The sequence below is a fragment of the Anabrus simplex genome, chromosome 1, assembly GCF_040414725.1.
Source record: "Anabrus simplex isolate iqAnaSimp1 chromosome 1, ASM4041472v1, whole genome shotgun sequence".
NCBI classification, from domain to species: Eukaryota; Metazoa; Arthropoda; class Insecta; order Orthoptera; family Tettigoniidae; genus Anabrus; species Anabrus simplex.
In genome coordinates, this window is record NC_090265.1 from 215573293 (window position 1) to 215589084 (window position 15792).

A 15792-nucleotide genomic window follows, 5' to 3' on the forward strand; every position below is an offset into this window, starting at 1 on the left:
GCATTCTTTCTGATTATATTAGACATGTTTGTGAAATTAATAACTGGTTCGATAGAAGGCAATTCGGTTTTAGGAAAGGTTATTCCACTGAAGCTCAACTTGTAGGATTCCAGCAAGATATATCAGATATCTTGGATTCTGGAGGTCAAATGGACTGTATCGCGATTGACATGTCTAAAGCATTTGATAGGGTGGATCATGGGAGACTACTGGCAAAAATGAGTGCAATTGGACTAGACAAAAGAGTGACTGAATGGGTTGCTATATTTCTAGAAAATAGATCTCAGAGAGTTAGAGTAGGTGAAGCTTTGTCTGACCCTGTAATAGTTGAGAGGGGTGTTCCTCAGGGCAGTGTTATCGGACCTTTATGTTTTCTTATATATATAAATGATATGAGTAAAGGAGTGGAATCGGAGGTAAGGCTTTTTGCGGATGATGTTATTCTCTATAGAGTGATAAATAAGTTACAAGATTGTGAGCAACTGCAACGTGATCTCGAAAATATTGTGAGATGGACAGCAGGCAATGGTATGTTGATAAACGGGGCTAAAAGTCAGGTTGTGAGTTTTACAAATAGGAAAAGTCCTCTCAGTTTTAATTACTGCGTTGATGGGGTGAAAGTTCCTTTTGGGGATCATTGTAAGTATCTAGGTGTTAATATAAGGAAAGATTTTCACTGGGGTAATCACATAAATGGGATTGTAAATAAAGGGTACCGATCTCTGCACATGGTTATGAGAGTGTTTAGGGGTTGTAGTAAGGATGTAAGGGAGAGTGCATATAAGTCTCTGGTAAGACCCCAACTAGAGTATGGTTCCAGTGTATGGGACCCTCACCAGGATTATCTGATTCAAGAACTGGAAAAAATCCAAAGAAAAGCAGCTCGATTTGTTCTGGGTGATTTCCGACAAAAGAGTAGCGTTACAAAAATGTTGCAATGTTTGGGTTGGGAAGAATTGAGAGAAAGAAGAAGAGCTGCTCGACTAAGTGGTATGTTCCGAGCTGTCAGCGGAGAGATGGCGTGGAATGACATTAGTAGACGAATAGGTTTGAATGGCGTTTATAAAAGTAGGAAAGATCACAATATGAAGATAAAGTTGGAATTCAAGAGGACAAACTGGGGCAAATATTCATTTATAGGAAGGGGAGTTAGGGATTGGAATAATTTACCAAGGGAGATGTTCAATAAATTTCCAATTTCTTTAAAATCATTTCGGAAAAGGCTAGGAAAGCAACAGATAGGGAATCTGCCACCTGGGCGACTGCCCTAAATGCAGATCAGTATTGATTGATTGATTGATTGACGAGGATGTGCAGCAGGCGCTCACGCAGCAGGACAAGGTGTTTTGCCATACGGGGATCTTCAACTTGTGCGTCAGTGCGATGAGTACCTCAATGCTCACGGCGATATTGCCTGACTGGCATCCCGATTCAGGATTGTACGGTCCTCGAATGGAAATTTTTTATTTCCCGTTATATACCAGCCCAGGGGTTGTCATTCCCAATAGTTCCGCGTGTGTGTAGCCTATGTGTGTGTGTGTGTGTGTGTGTGTGTGTGTGTGTGTGTGTGTGTGTGTGTGTGTGTGTGTGTGTGTGTGTGTGTGTGTGTGTGTGTGTGTGTGTGTGTGAGTGAGGGTAGGGGGGAGGAGTCGTGGAATGAGTTGGTCTGAGCTCATTCCGTCAGAGTTTACCCCACCACTTCTACTACTCAGTAAGTCTGATCTGAGAACAATACTTTTGCTAAAACAAACAGGATAAAGACTAATTAACAACCCAGACCGGACAGACTCGAGCAAGATCCATCACTGCTCAGTCAAGGTAGGTATAATAATTTCGTGTGGCTATCACTAGCCGAGTGCAGCCCTTGTAAGGCAGACCCTCCGATGAGGGAGGGCGGCATCTGCCATGTGTAGGTAACTGCGTGTTATTGTGGTGGAAGATAGTGTTATGTGTGGTGTGTGAGTTTCAGGGATGTTGGGGACAGCACAAATACCCAGTCCCCGAGCCAAGGGATTAACCATTTAAGGTTAAAATCTCAGAACCGGCCGGGAATCGAACCCGGGACCCCTACGGCCAAAGGCCAGCGCGCTAACCATTTAGCCATGGAGCCGGACACAACTGAGGAGAAGGACCAGTACCACGCCCACGCGGCCTCACCTGATATGCTGAGCAGGAGCCTTGTGGGGGGATGGGAAGATCGGAAGGGATAGACAAGGTAGAAGGTAGGAAGCGGCCGTGGCCTTAAGTTAGGTATCATCGCGGCATTTGTCCGGAGGAGATCTGGGAATCACGGAATACCACTGCGAGGATGGCTGAGGTGGGAATCGAACGCCTCTCTACTCAGTTGACCTCCCGAAGTTGAGTGGATCCCGTTTCAGTCCTCGAACCAGTTTACAAATTTCGTTGCACAGCCGTGAATCGAATACGGGCATCCCGGGGTGACAGCTAATCACACTAACCACTACACTGCAGAGGTGGGCATTACACTGTAATTGCGCCCATAATAAGCCCTGTTGTGTACGAAAGATAAATAAATAAATTTAATGAATTAATTAATTAAAGAGGCCTACTTCATGTCTAATATAAGCCTTGGCTTGTCAAGTTGCCTGCTGCCCAGCCAGACTGCCTGCAGATACTGGACTGTCACGTGATCAGTCTGACGGCATTCTCAGCTGTATTCCTTGACTTCCACAACCGGGTCCTCTGGCTCTGGTGTCATATAGCTTCTTACCTGATCTCACGGAGCTGTTCCTTTCCAGAACTCAGTCCAGAATTAAACTACACTACAGTCCCGTTTATCCGAATCCCGATGAACCGAATTTCTTGGTAAACCGAATGTTCCGTTCCAGAACTCAGTCCAGAATTAAAATACATTAGAGTCCCGTTTATCCGAATCCCGATTAACCGAATCTCTGGGTAAAGCGAATTGCTAAAAATCGTGAGCGATCGTCTTTTATGTGCCAGCACCGGAAAAGATGGCATTATAGCCACATGTTCCAGTCACGAGGCAAGTGAGCTGAGCCCTGATGATGATGATGATGATGATCCACAGCTGAAGAAATGAAAGAACCAAATCACACAGAAGCCACTAGAATGTTAGAAGGCAGCGCAGTTTACATGGAACAATAATGTTTATGTATGTTCAGTCCACAACCCTAAGGCTGGTTGGATCCTCAACAGCTCCACCATCAGCTGTCATAAATGGCCTAGGCATCACCGAAGAGGCGTACTAGGGAAATGAGGAGTGACGTAGTTTTCCGTTGCTTTCCTCACCGAGCCAGGAATTGCGATTACAGATCAGTCTGCCAAGCCCACTGAAATGCATGCACCAACTGACCCTATGAGCAACATTTTCACACCATTGATAGCAGGGACTGGCTGCATAAGGAAAGGCATTACTAGCATCGCTCATAGCCTACCTCAGTCACTTTCATATTGTCAAAGCCAAGGATAAGACAGAGACAGATCAATGAAAGTAACAAAATTGCTCTAGCCTATACCAGAGGACGTAGTGCACTGTAAACACTAGGTCCTGCCTGAAGAGGCATGGGACAACAATACGAAACGTTTAAGAGATCGAGCTAAGAAGCGCTCATCTGCACTTGAGGAAGGAATTTTCTCTGCTTTGTGTACCAGAACCTTAATGTTTGATTTGCTTGAGTTAAATGACATATAGCCTACTGTATCTGTAGCGATATGAATTACAGTAAGCTACTATCCTAAAGTGTTTGTTTTTCGTTTAAAATTAAAATGTTATTTTACGGCATTTTTAGCGAGTTAATACTGTAAATTATTGTATGTTTAATCATCAGCCCGAAGGCTGGTTGGATCCTCAACAGTTCCAGCATGAGCTGCTATAGATGGCCTAGGCATCACTGAAGAGGCGTACTAGGGAAATGAGGAGTGAGTTAGTTTCCCGTTGCTTTCCTGTAATTGCTTAAAAATCGAATTATTCCCGTTTAAACGAAATTTTGTTCAATTCCGACTCATTGGCTGAATGGTCAGCGTTGAAGCCCGGTTCAGATGGTGGTGGGTTCGATTCTCGGCCGGGTCGGATATTTTAATCTCGTACGATTAATTATTCTGGCTCGGAGACTGGGTGTTTGTTTTTGTCCGAACACTCTTCTATTCATATTCAAACAACACTTCACATACTAACCACCACAGAAATACACAATAGTGATTATATCCCTCTAAGTAGGATTGAGTCAGGAAGGGCATCCGGCCGTAAAACAAGGCCAAATGCACATGTTCTACCCAATTCGCACTCGCGACTCCACAGGTATGTAAAAGCGGTAGAAAAAGAACCGAATTTTCCTTCAACCGAAGCACAATCGGTTCTATCAAATTCGGTTAAATGGGATTCTAGTGTACTTTGACCGTCTGGGACTTCAACCCGGGGTCTCCCAGTAAGGGCAGGCACGCTACCCTTAACTTATAACATAACTTACAGGTCAGTCCTAGATTTTTAGTTCATATTCACAGTTCTGTACACTGAAAAAGTATTAGGCTAACCTCTTACCGGGTGGCTCCCTCCTGCCACGTGTAGCCCTATGTACTGTAGTTCAAAATGGAGTGGGAAGCATACAGCAACTAACGTTACACAGCCAACTAGACCTGTGTCAATCCTGTAATGACCCTAGTGTGTCGCGACAAGTCCATGCAGGTGTTTACGTCTGGCTTGTGGTAGTGCTGATGTTAATGTGTCTGTTGTTTAGTCTGTCCACGTGGCGCATTGTCAGGCTGGAATGCCGGTGAAAGTTGCTGCCCCGTGCAATGAAGATTACGAGTAGTGTTATATCAGCACTTGGAAACAGGTACAAATTTCCAGCTAGAAGCATAGTACACGAAGTGTTCGCTTTCAGACCTAGAAATCAAACCTTGTACTGTCACTAAGTACAGTCCAGCTCCTTGGCTGGTCAGTGTAGTGATCTTCGGTTCATAGGATATGGGTTCGATACCCAGCGGGGCTGGGGATTTTAACCACGTTTGGTTAATTTCTTGAACTCAAGGACTGGTGTTTGTGATTTTTTTTTTTTTTTTTTGCTAGTTGCTTTACGTCGCACCGACACAGATAGGTCTTCCGGCGACGATGGAACAGGAAAGGGCTAGGAGTGGGAAGGAAGCTAGGGGCTTTACGTCGCACCGACACAGATAGGTCTTATGGCGACGATGGGATAGGAAAGGCCTAGGATTTGGAAGGAAGCGGCCGTGGCCTTAATTAAGGTACAGCCCCAGCATTTGCCTGGTGTGAAAATGGGAAACCACGGAACACCATTTTCAGGGCTGCCGATAGTGGGATTCGAACCTATCTCCCGGATGCAAGCTCACAGCCGCGCGCCTCTACGCGCACGGCCAACTCGCCCGGTGGGAAGGAAGCGGCCGTGGCCTTAATTAAGGTACAGCCCCAGCATTTACCTGGTGTGAAAATGGGAAACCACGGAAAACCATTTTCAGGGCTGCCGACAGTGGAGTTCGAACCTACTATCTCCCGAATACTGGATACTGGCCGCACTTAAGCGACTGCAGCTCTCGAGGTCGGTGTTTGTGATCTAATAACGTTATTAATGATATTGATTTTATGTCCGACTAACTACTTTTGACGGTTTTCGGAGACGTCGAGTTGCCGGCATTTAGTCCCGCAAGAGTTCTTTTACGTGCCAGTCAATCTACGGACACGAGGCTGACGTATTTGAGCACCTTTAAATACCACTGGACTGAGCCAGAATAGAACGCGAGAAGTTGGGGTCAGAAGGCCAGTGCCTCAACCGTCTGAGTCACTCAGCCCGACTGTTTGTGATCTTAATACACATCTTCGTTTACATACAACACAGTATCCTAAGTAATAGTTAGAATATAGAACATAGAATATCCACAGCCTGTTTCCAGTCATTCAACCGGATCAGGAATTGAATGAATGAAGCCCCCATCTAGCGGCGAGGATAGGAATTGTGCCAGCAGTCTAAGCTTGTCGCACTCCTCTGGGGCAATGCTTAATGGTTGCCAGATGAAATGAAATGTTATTGGAGAGTGTTGCTGGAATGAAAGATGACCGGGAAAACCGGAGTACCCGGAGAAAAACCTGTCTCGCCTCCGCTTTGTCCAGCACAAATCTCACATGTAGTGACCGGGATTTGAGCCACGGAACCCACCGTACGTAATAGTTAAATACCCCAAATAAGGTTGGTGTCAAGCAGCAAGCATTAAGCAGGGTTTTCATCATAGTTCAAGTCTGGCTCCATGCCTGAGTGGTCAGTGTCCTGGCCTTCGGTCCTCGGGGCCCTGGATTCGATTCCGAGTCTGATCGAGGATTTTAATCTTAAACGGTTAATTTCCTTGGCTCGGGAACTACGATTTGTACAGTCCCCAACATTTCTGTAACTCGTACAACGCACATTACGCTATACTCCACCAGTAAACCACACATATGTTCATACACATCCACCCTCGTCGTCGGATCTGCTAGGCTAGCAATAACCCTCCTGGCAGCTAATAGTGTTAACCGTTACATTACGGAGGACCGAGCTCGATAGCTGCAGTCGCTTAAGTGCGGCCAGTATCCACTAATCGGGAGATAGTGGGTCCGAGCCCCACTGTCGGCAGACCTGAAGATGGTTTTCCGTGGTTTCCCATTTTCACATCAGGCAAATGCCGGGGCTGTACCTTAATTAAGGCCACGGCCGCTTCCTTCCAATTCCTAGGCCTTCCCTACGTCACCATAAGACATATCTGTGTCGGTGCGACGTAAAGCAATAACATTACGGAGGTGGACATAGATTCAAGTTGATATTCATTTTTAAATCGTTTGCGCGTAAATAGCATGTATTTATTGCGCAAAACCAATTTAGATGCAATATATTAAGTTAAAATGCAAATTTCTTAAATATTCCCAGGTAATCGCTAGATGTTTTAAAAACATGTACATTATTTCATAAATTATAATGAATGTATTGGCGCATGTTCCTCTTTCATGTCAGGTGCAGTATTTTTCCTTCTGTCTTCGGGGACAGGCCAGAGCAAAATGTGCAGTACCTTTCACAAAGGTCTCAGTTCATTTATGACTGTGACAATATCGGGGCTGCTGAGGTATGGGTGGGGCTGAGTAATTACATTCTCAGCGTGACTAGTGCGTTGGATGCTATGAAAGATGCTAGTCATAGCGCCGCTTATGCTGCAATAGAAATTTCTGCCCCATTGAGGAAAGCAATGACGAACTACCTCACTCTTCATCATGCCGTGAACACCTCAGTATGGTGAAGCCGTCGGTATTTGTGGTTCCCCCATAATCACACAACCTTCGGCGGTGCTATTTGAGGATCCAACCAGCCTCCAGAATGATGAAGACTTCAGAGAAAGACAATGATATATTAAACAATGCTAGATTTTAATTAATAGCCTATTTGTAATTGATGAGCTATAAAAATTGAGTTTTTACAAATGACACGAAATGAAATGGCGTATGGCTTTTAGTGCCGGAAGTGTCCGAGGACAAGTTCGGCTCGGCAGATGCAGGTCTTTTGATTTGACTCCCGTAGGCGACCTGCGCATCGTGATGCAGATGAAATGATGATGAAGATGGCACATACACCCAGCCCCCGTGCCAGCGAAATTAACCAATTAAGGTTAAAATTCCCGACCCTGCCTGGAATTGAACCCGAGACCTCTATTTATTCATGGAGCCGGACAGCTAATAATAATGTTATTGCCTTTACGCTCCATTAAATAATTTTTTACGTTTTTCGGAGACGCCGAAGTGCCGGAATTTAGTCTCGCAGGAGTTCTTCTTATGTGCCAGTAAATCTACCGACACGTAGCTAACGTATCTGAGCACCTTCAAATACCACCGGACTGAGCCAGGATCGAACCTGCCAAATTGGGGTCAGAAGGCCAGCGGCTCAACCGTCTGAGCCACTCAACTCAGCAAAACTTTCAGCTAGCCCTAAATGCAGATCAATGGTGATTGATTGATTGATTGATTGATTGATTGATTGATTGATTGATTGATTGATTGATTGATTGATTGATTGATTGATTGATTGATTGATTGATTGATTGATTGATTGATTGATTGATACAGGCTGAAACATAATATGAAAAAACAGAACAAATATTTTCTTTGTTTCTTTCCTTTTACAATTTGCTTTACGTCGCACCAACACAGATAAGTCTTATGGCAACAAAAGGATAGTAAAGGGTTAGGTTCGAAGGAAACGATCGTGGCCTTAATTAAGGTTGTTGTAAAAATGGGAAACCACGGAAAACCAAGCTGGCAGCTAAGTGACTCAAACCACGCAGCCACTCACTCGGTCACAAATGTAGCAGCAGTAAGTAAATAAATAAACTCGTTTCCTCACCCCGAGGTTGTGCAGCTCTTTGCAGAGCACACCACCGATGAGGATGAGTTTCATGCACCGTTTTAACCATACAAGCCCTCCTGCCATTCTTAAATCTCTGCTAGTTCCAGCAATCGAACCCGGGTCTCTGAGGACGGCAACCATTACACTACGGAGGCAGACGATGCAACAGTAATAGCAACAGACAGCAGTAGTAATATACATGTTTAAGCCTGTATCTACTTGAACTGTCTTCTCAGACCCTATGAAGACAACTTAGTAGTCAGTGTTACTGTGGTGTCTGTTCTAGGTTACTAGGATTGAGACATAATAATAATAATAATAATAATGTTATTTGCTTTACGTCCCACTAACTACTTTTTAAGGTCTTCGGAGACGCCGAGGCACCGGAATTTAGTCCCGCAGGAGTTCTTTTACGTGCCAGTAAATCTACCGACACGGGGCTGTCGTATTTGAGCACCTTCAAATACCACCGGACTGAGCCAGGATCGAACCTGCCAAGTTGGGGTTAGAAGGCCAGCGCTTTAACCGTCTGAGCCACTCAGCCCGACAGGATTGAGACAAAAGCGACGTGACTTCTGAGTTTCTGTGGCAGCGTGCTGTCCTCTAAGAGGGTGTTCTACACCTACAGTGTTGTAAGAGCGAAGGAGTTGACGCAGCCAGTGTGATGTTCCGGCGGCGAGCACCTGAGTGTCGTAATGTGAGAACCTGGGAAACCTGAGGCCGGGCCAAAGCGCACGGACCGTTCTTCCGGTGTGTGGGCATTCGTGTGAGCATGGAGAGCGAGGGGCCCAACATATACCTGTACCTTTAGTACGAGCGAACGTACTCTAGGCTCGAGTTTACTACAGTCACACCAGTCAAATGTACCTTTAGTGAGGCCATTACCGCTTCCTTTCCAGTCTTATCACATCGTCACGATAAGACCTGTCCCAATCGCTGCGAAATAAATGTCCGTGTCGGTGAAATGTAGACTAGCAGTTTAAAGATAAGTTAGTTCTCAATAAATAACATCAATAGCATAACGGCCGTAAAGAGGAATATCAATCGATAGGTTTTATTTAATTTTATTTCGCCTTTTTTGACGTTGCGCTGGTCAACTACGGTATCATTCCTTTTTTACTGTACTTATCTCCGGCCACTTGCAAATAACATTGTACTTAACTTTGCAAGTAACATTGTACGTAACTGACTACATAATGTGCCTTTAATTTCAATAGAAGACAGACTTGCGTCTGGTGACATCACGGAAGACCCAGTGGAACAATTCCTCACCTATCCTCGAACCGTATCTCTCCTTGAATCAGTGGTCGAGTGTCGGCGTCCGAATTCCAAGATCGTGGGTTCAAACCGGCAGTGGAAAGCGGATATCTGAAATATTAAAAAAAAAAAGCATTCGACACTCCATGTCGTACGATGCCAGCTTGAAAAAGGTCTCCGGTGACACATCTGGTATTTATCGAAAAAGAGTTCCTGTTTTTCCGCCATCTTGTTACAGCTGATTAGCGAACAGCCTACTAAATGACCTTAAATCACAATGTCTGAAACACAGGAGCTGATGTCATGCGATTATTATTAATATTATTTATTTATTTATTTATTTATTTATTTATTTATTTATTTATTTATTTATTTATTTTTAGAACTTGCTTTACGTCGCACCGACACAGATAGGTCTTATGACGACGATGGAATAGGAAAGGCCTAGGAACGGGAAGGAAGCGGCCGTGGCATTAATTAATGTGCAGCCCGATCATTAGCCTGGTGTGAAAATGGGAAACCACGGAAAACCATCTTCAGTGGGATTCGAACCCACTATGCAAGCTCACAGCCGCAATCCCCTAACCGCATGGCCAACTCGCCCGGTGTATTATTATTGTTGTTGTTTGAGTCATCAGTCCATACTGGTTTGATGCAGGTCTCCATGTCACCCTATCCTGTGCTAACCTTTTCATTTCTACGTAACTACTGCATCCTACATCTGCTCTGATCTGTTTGTCATATTCATACCTTGGTCTACCCCTACCATTCTTACCACCTACACTTCCTTCTAAAACCAACTGAACAAGTCCTGGGTGTCTTAAGATGTGTCCTATCATTCTATCTCTTCTTCTCGTCAAATTTAGCCAAATCGATCTCCTCTCACCAATTCGATTCAGTATCTCTTCATTCGTGATTCGATCTATCCATCTCGCCTTCAGCATTCTTCTGTAACACCACATTTCAAAAGCTTCTATTCTCTTTCTTTCTGAGCTAGTTATCGTCCATGTTTCACTTCCATACCATGCCACGCTCCACACGAAAGTCTTCAAAAACATCTTTCTAATTCCGATATCAATGGTTGAAGTGAGCAAATTTCTTTTGGACTTATTTATTTTCATCCTGTAGTCCTTACCCAAGACTTCATCCATACCATTCAGCAACTTCTCGAGATCTTCTGCAGTCTCAGATAAAATAACAATATCATCGGCAAATCTCAAGGTTTTGATTTCCTCCCCTTGGACTGTGATTCCCTTTCCAAATTTCTCTTTGATTTCCTTTACTGCCTGTTCTATGTAAACACTGAAAAGGAGAGGGGACAAACTGCAGCCTTTCCTCACTCCTTTCTGGATTGCTGCTTCTTTTTCAAAGCCCTCGATTCTTGTCACTGCAGACTGATTTTTATACAGGTTGTAGATAATTCTTCGTTCTCGGTATCTGATCCCTATCATCTTCAGAATCATAAATAGCTTGTTCCAATCAACATTATCGAATGCCTTTTCTAGATCTACGAATGCCATGTACGTGGGCTTGTCCTTCTTGATTCGATCCTCTAAGATCAGACGTAAAGTCAGGATTGCTTCACATGTTCCTACATTTCTTCTAAAGCCAAATTGATCTTCTCCCAACTCAGCTTCAACTTGTTTTTCCATTCTTCTGTAAATAATACGTGTTAAAATTTTGCAGGCATGAGATACTAAACTAATGTGCGGTAGTTTTCACACCTGTCAGCACCGGCTTTCTGGGGAATAGGTATAACAACATTCTGCCCAAAATCGGATGGGACTTCTCCTGTCTCATACATCCTGCACACTAAATGAAATAACCTTACCATGCTGGTTTCTCCTAAGGCAGTCAGTAATTCAGAGGGAATATCATCAATTCCAGGTGCCTTGTTCCTATTTAGGTCACTCACAGCTCTGTCAAACTCTGACCTCAAAATTGGGTCTCCCATTTCATCAGCATCAACAACCTCTTCATGTTCCAGAACCAAATTATCTACATCGTTACCTTGATACAACTGTTGGATATGCTCCTGCCATCTTTCTGCTTTGTCTTCTTTCCCTAGAAGTGGCTTTCCTTCTGAGCTCTTAATATTCATACACCTAGATTTCCTTTCTCCAAAGGTTTCCTTGATTTTCCTGTATGCAGCATCTACCTTTCCCAGGACCATACAGTCTTCGACATCCTTGCACTTCTCCTTCAGCCATTCTTCCTTAGCTATCTTGCACTTTCTATCCACTTCATTCTTTAATCGCCTGTATTTTTTTCTGTCTTCTTCATTTCTAGCATTCTTGTATTTTCGTCGTTCATCAATCAGGTCTAGTATCTCCTGAGTTATCCACTGATTCTTAGTTGATCTTTTCTTTCTTCCTAACATTTCTTCAGCAGCCCTACTGACTTCATTTTTCGTGACATTCCACTCTTCCTCTATTGTGTTTCCTTCAGCCTTTTCATTTAGTCCTTGTGCAACATGTTCCTTAAAACAATCCCTCACACTCTTTTCTTTCAACTTGTCTAGATCCAATCTTTTTGCATTCTTTCCTTTCTTCAATTTCTTCAACTTCAGATGGCATTTCATGACCAACAAGTTGTGGTCAGAGTCCACGTCTGCTCCTGGGAAAGTTTTGCAATCCAACACCTGGTTTCTGAATCTCTGCTTAATCATAATGAAGTCTATTTGATACCTTCCAGTGTCTCCAGGTCTCGTCCACGTATACAGCCGTCGTTTGTGGTGTTTGAACCAAGTATTGGCAAGGACTAAATTATGATCAGTGCAGAATTCAACCAGCCGACTTCCTCTTTCGTTCCTTTGTCCCAATCCAAATTCTCCTACTGCACTACCTTCTCCTCCTTGACCTACCACTGCATTCCAGTCTCCGATCACAATTAGATTCTCGTCACCTTTTACATATTGTATTAAATCTTCTATCTCCTCATATATTCTTTCAATTTCTTCATCATCCGCTGAACTAGTAGGCATATAGACCTGCACTATTGTGGTGGGCATTGGTTTGGTGTCTATCTTGACGACAATAATTCTTTCACTATGCTGGTCGTAGTAGCTTATCCGCTGCCCTATTTTCTTATTCATTATTAAACCAACTCCTGCATTTCCCCTGTTTGATTTCGTGTTGATAATTCGGTAGTCGCCTGACCAAAAATCCTGTTCTTCCTGCCAACGTACTTCACTTATACCAACTACATCTAACTTTAGCCTATCCATCTCCCTTTTCAGATTCTCTAACCTACCACAACGATTCAAACTTCTAACATTCCACGCTCCGACTCGCAGAATGTCAGTATCCATCTTCCTGATGATCGCCCCCTCTCGTGTAGTCCCCACCCGGAGATCCGAATGGGGGACTAGTTTACCTCCGGAATATTTTACCCGGGAGGAAGCCATCATCAGTACATCATTCATACAGAGAAAGCTGCATGTCCTCGGGAGGTAGTTACGGCTGTAGTTTCCCATTGCTTTCAGCCGTGTAGCAGTATCAACACAGCTAAGCCATGTTGAGTATTATTACAAGGCCGTATCAGTCAATCATCTAGACTGCCACCCTTGCAACTACCGAAAGGCTGCTTCCCCCCCTTTCGATGAACCATTCGTTAGTCTGGTCTCTCAACAGATACCCATCCGATATGGTTGCACCTGCGGCTCGGCTATCTGCATCATTGGGACACGCAAGCCTTCCCACCGCGGCAAGGTCACATGGTTCGCAGAGGAGGTAAATTTACTCTATTTACTCTATTTTCACGTATTTATAATGAAACCTCTGCATTTTCAAAACCATGGGACATAAAAGGCTGTGGTGCACTGTGTTTGTGCAATCAACCCCAAATATTTACGTTGATAAGATTAGCCGCATCATAATAGGAATGGTTACCCGGAGTTGCCTATTAGGTTTGTAATTCACTAAAGCACGGTTTTACAGCAAAGAAGCTATAAAGACGTTTGAGTGCACTATTCCGACGAATTTATACAAAAATAAAAGCACGTAGGTGCGTTAATGTGCAATCGATAACTTTGTAGCGAAATACAGCTGTTGATTGGTTAAATTTCCTGATATTCTTTCGTCGGAATGGACACTGGAGCCAATCGCTAAACAGTCAGTATAATTTGTCCCTATATCTCACAAACTACTATGATAATGTTATATATAGAGAAGCAACTAAACCAAATTCATAATAAAATACTTATTCACTTCTTGAATTAACCGACACGCCTTACGCATTATTTAATGTAAACAAAAAAGAAGTAGGTAACGTAAGGGTTATTCTGCCCGAAGGAAGGTCCGAACCTTCGCAGAGGTGTTTCTGAGCCGGAGTTTACGCGCGGTAGGGTGGCCAGTTCCTTTCCGCCTCCATTCCCGTAATCCCCACCAACAGCGCGTGGCAACCCATCCAACTCCTGACCACGCCCAATGATGCTTAACTTCAGAGATCTCACGAGATCCGGTGTTTCAACACGGCTACGAAAGAAGTAATAAAATACAAGAACTTACATTCATCGTTATCACTGTGCGGAATGTATTCTATATAGGCTATACTGAATCAATTTAGTAACAAGAGAAATCTTTAAATCAGTGCAAATTTAGATTTTGGAATTAGGAAGAAATTTGTTATTTGAAATTTGTTTCTTTTTTAAGAAATTTGTTATTTCTTTTGTATGAAGTGTGCTATCGTATGGCTTTGAATCTTGGACAATCAGAGATCAGGATTGGAAACGACTGGAAGCGTTTGAGATGTGGGTCTGAAGATGGATGCTACGGATTAAATGGATTGAAAAGAGAACAAACAAAAGCGTTCTGCAAGAAATTCGAGGGAAGAGGGAACTGATGCTAATGATACAGAGAAGAAAAGCTAAATTCACTGGCCACATCTTGCGACACATTACCTTTCTTACCAATCTGCTGGAAGGGAAAATCATGGGGAAGAAAGGCCGAGGACGACCGAAGAAAAAGTTCCAAGACTTGGCACAGAGTCTTCACTATTGTTCCTATTATGAAATGAAACGAGAAGCTGAGGACAGAGAAAATTGGTTGTATAGACAAGGCATTGCCTTTAGACAGTGATGATGATGATGATGATGATGATGATGGTGGTGATTTAAATATTCGCCAAATCATAGTTATTTCGTAAGCGATGAATAACCCCTAAAATTGGAAACCTCAAGTATTACTGAACCTCGTGGCTTTCCGAAAGATATAGACTATGTTTTTTGATCGAATTTGTCTCAGCGATAAGAATAACAACCTATAAGGGAGGAAAATATTTTGACCATCGGTGAGTTAAACAATTTTTAATAATGCAATTGGTTTAACGTCCCATTAACAACTTACATGGTTATCCGAAATTGTGAGGTTCAGGAATTCTGTTCTGTAGGAGATCTTTTACGTTCCCGTAGATCTACCCACATGAACACCTTCAATTATCGCCGGGTTGAGCCAGAATCTAACCCGCCAACTTGGGTTCAGAGAATCAGCATTCCACCGTCTGACAAGGGGGCATTTCCTACTCGTCACCACCGATTTCGCTCAAATTTATAGAACATGCAGGGCTTGGCTAGAAATGAAAGTACACGAAGTGGGAACTCAAGATGGTCAAGCGTATAGAAAATAAAAATAAAAATAAAAATGTTGATGTGGTTCTCGCACCGTATAAGCCACTTACGTTAGTGCGCACGCCGAGGGGTTGTTGGCGTAGCGGTAAGAGCTCGGACTGGTAAATCGATGGTCGTGGGTTCGACTCCCCGTGTGGAGAATGTTCTTTTCCATCAACTTTTGTATTATTCATTCTCTAATTAATCAAAAAGGTGAATAATTAATTCCATTTGTTTATTTATACGCAAAAGACATTGAAAAGGTAAAAAAACTTGGGATTTCATTGTCAGACTTTTTTCTACCTGCGCCAAGAATCTATTGTTTGTGTACAGCCGCTAGGAGCAACCTTTACTTGTCAAGTGGAAACGAATCCTACAGCGAAACGACTATTCACGTTTATGGCACATTCCGCAAGCAGGGGAGATAGCCAATAAAGGAGAAAAAAAGAATAATTTCTATTTGAACACGTCGGGAAAGTTCGCAACTCCAAATTTTCTACAATTGTGCGCTCATTAAAAAAATGACGTCCTATATGACTCTTGCATATGAATAAATAAAATAAAATAAGAGCC

The 15792-nt window shown here is 43.3% G+C and overlaps 1 protein-coding gene across 1 annotated transcript in view; it reads right to left on the minus strand.

Annotated features, from left to right (window-relative positions):
• The window catches only part of hh (hedgehog signaling protein), a 485104-nt gene that overhangs the window by 395841 nt on the left and 73471 nt on the right, over positions 1 to 15792 (minus strand). The gene's annotated exons all lie outside the window — the stretch shown is intronic.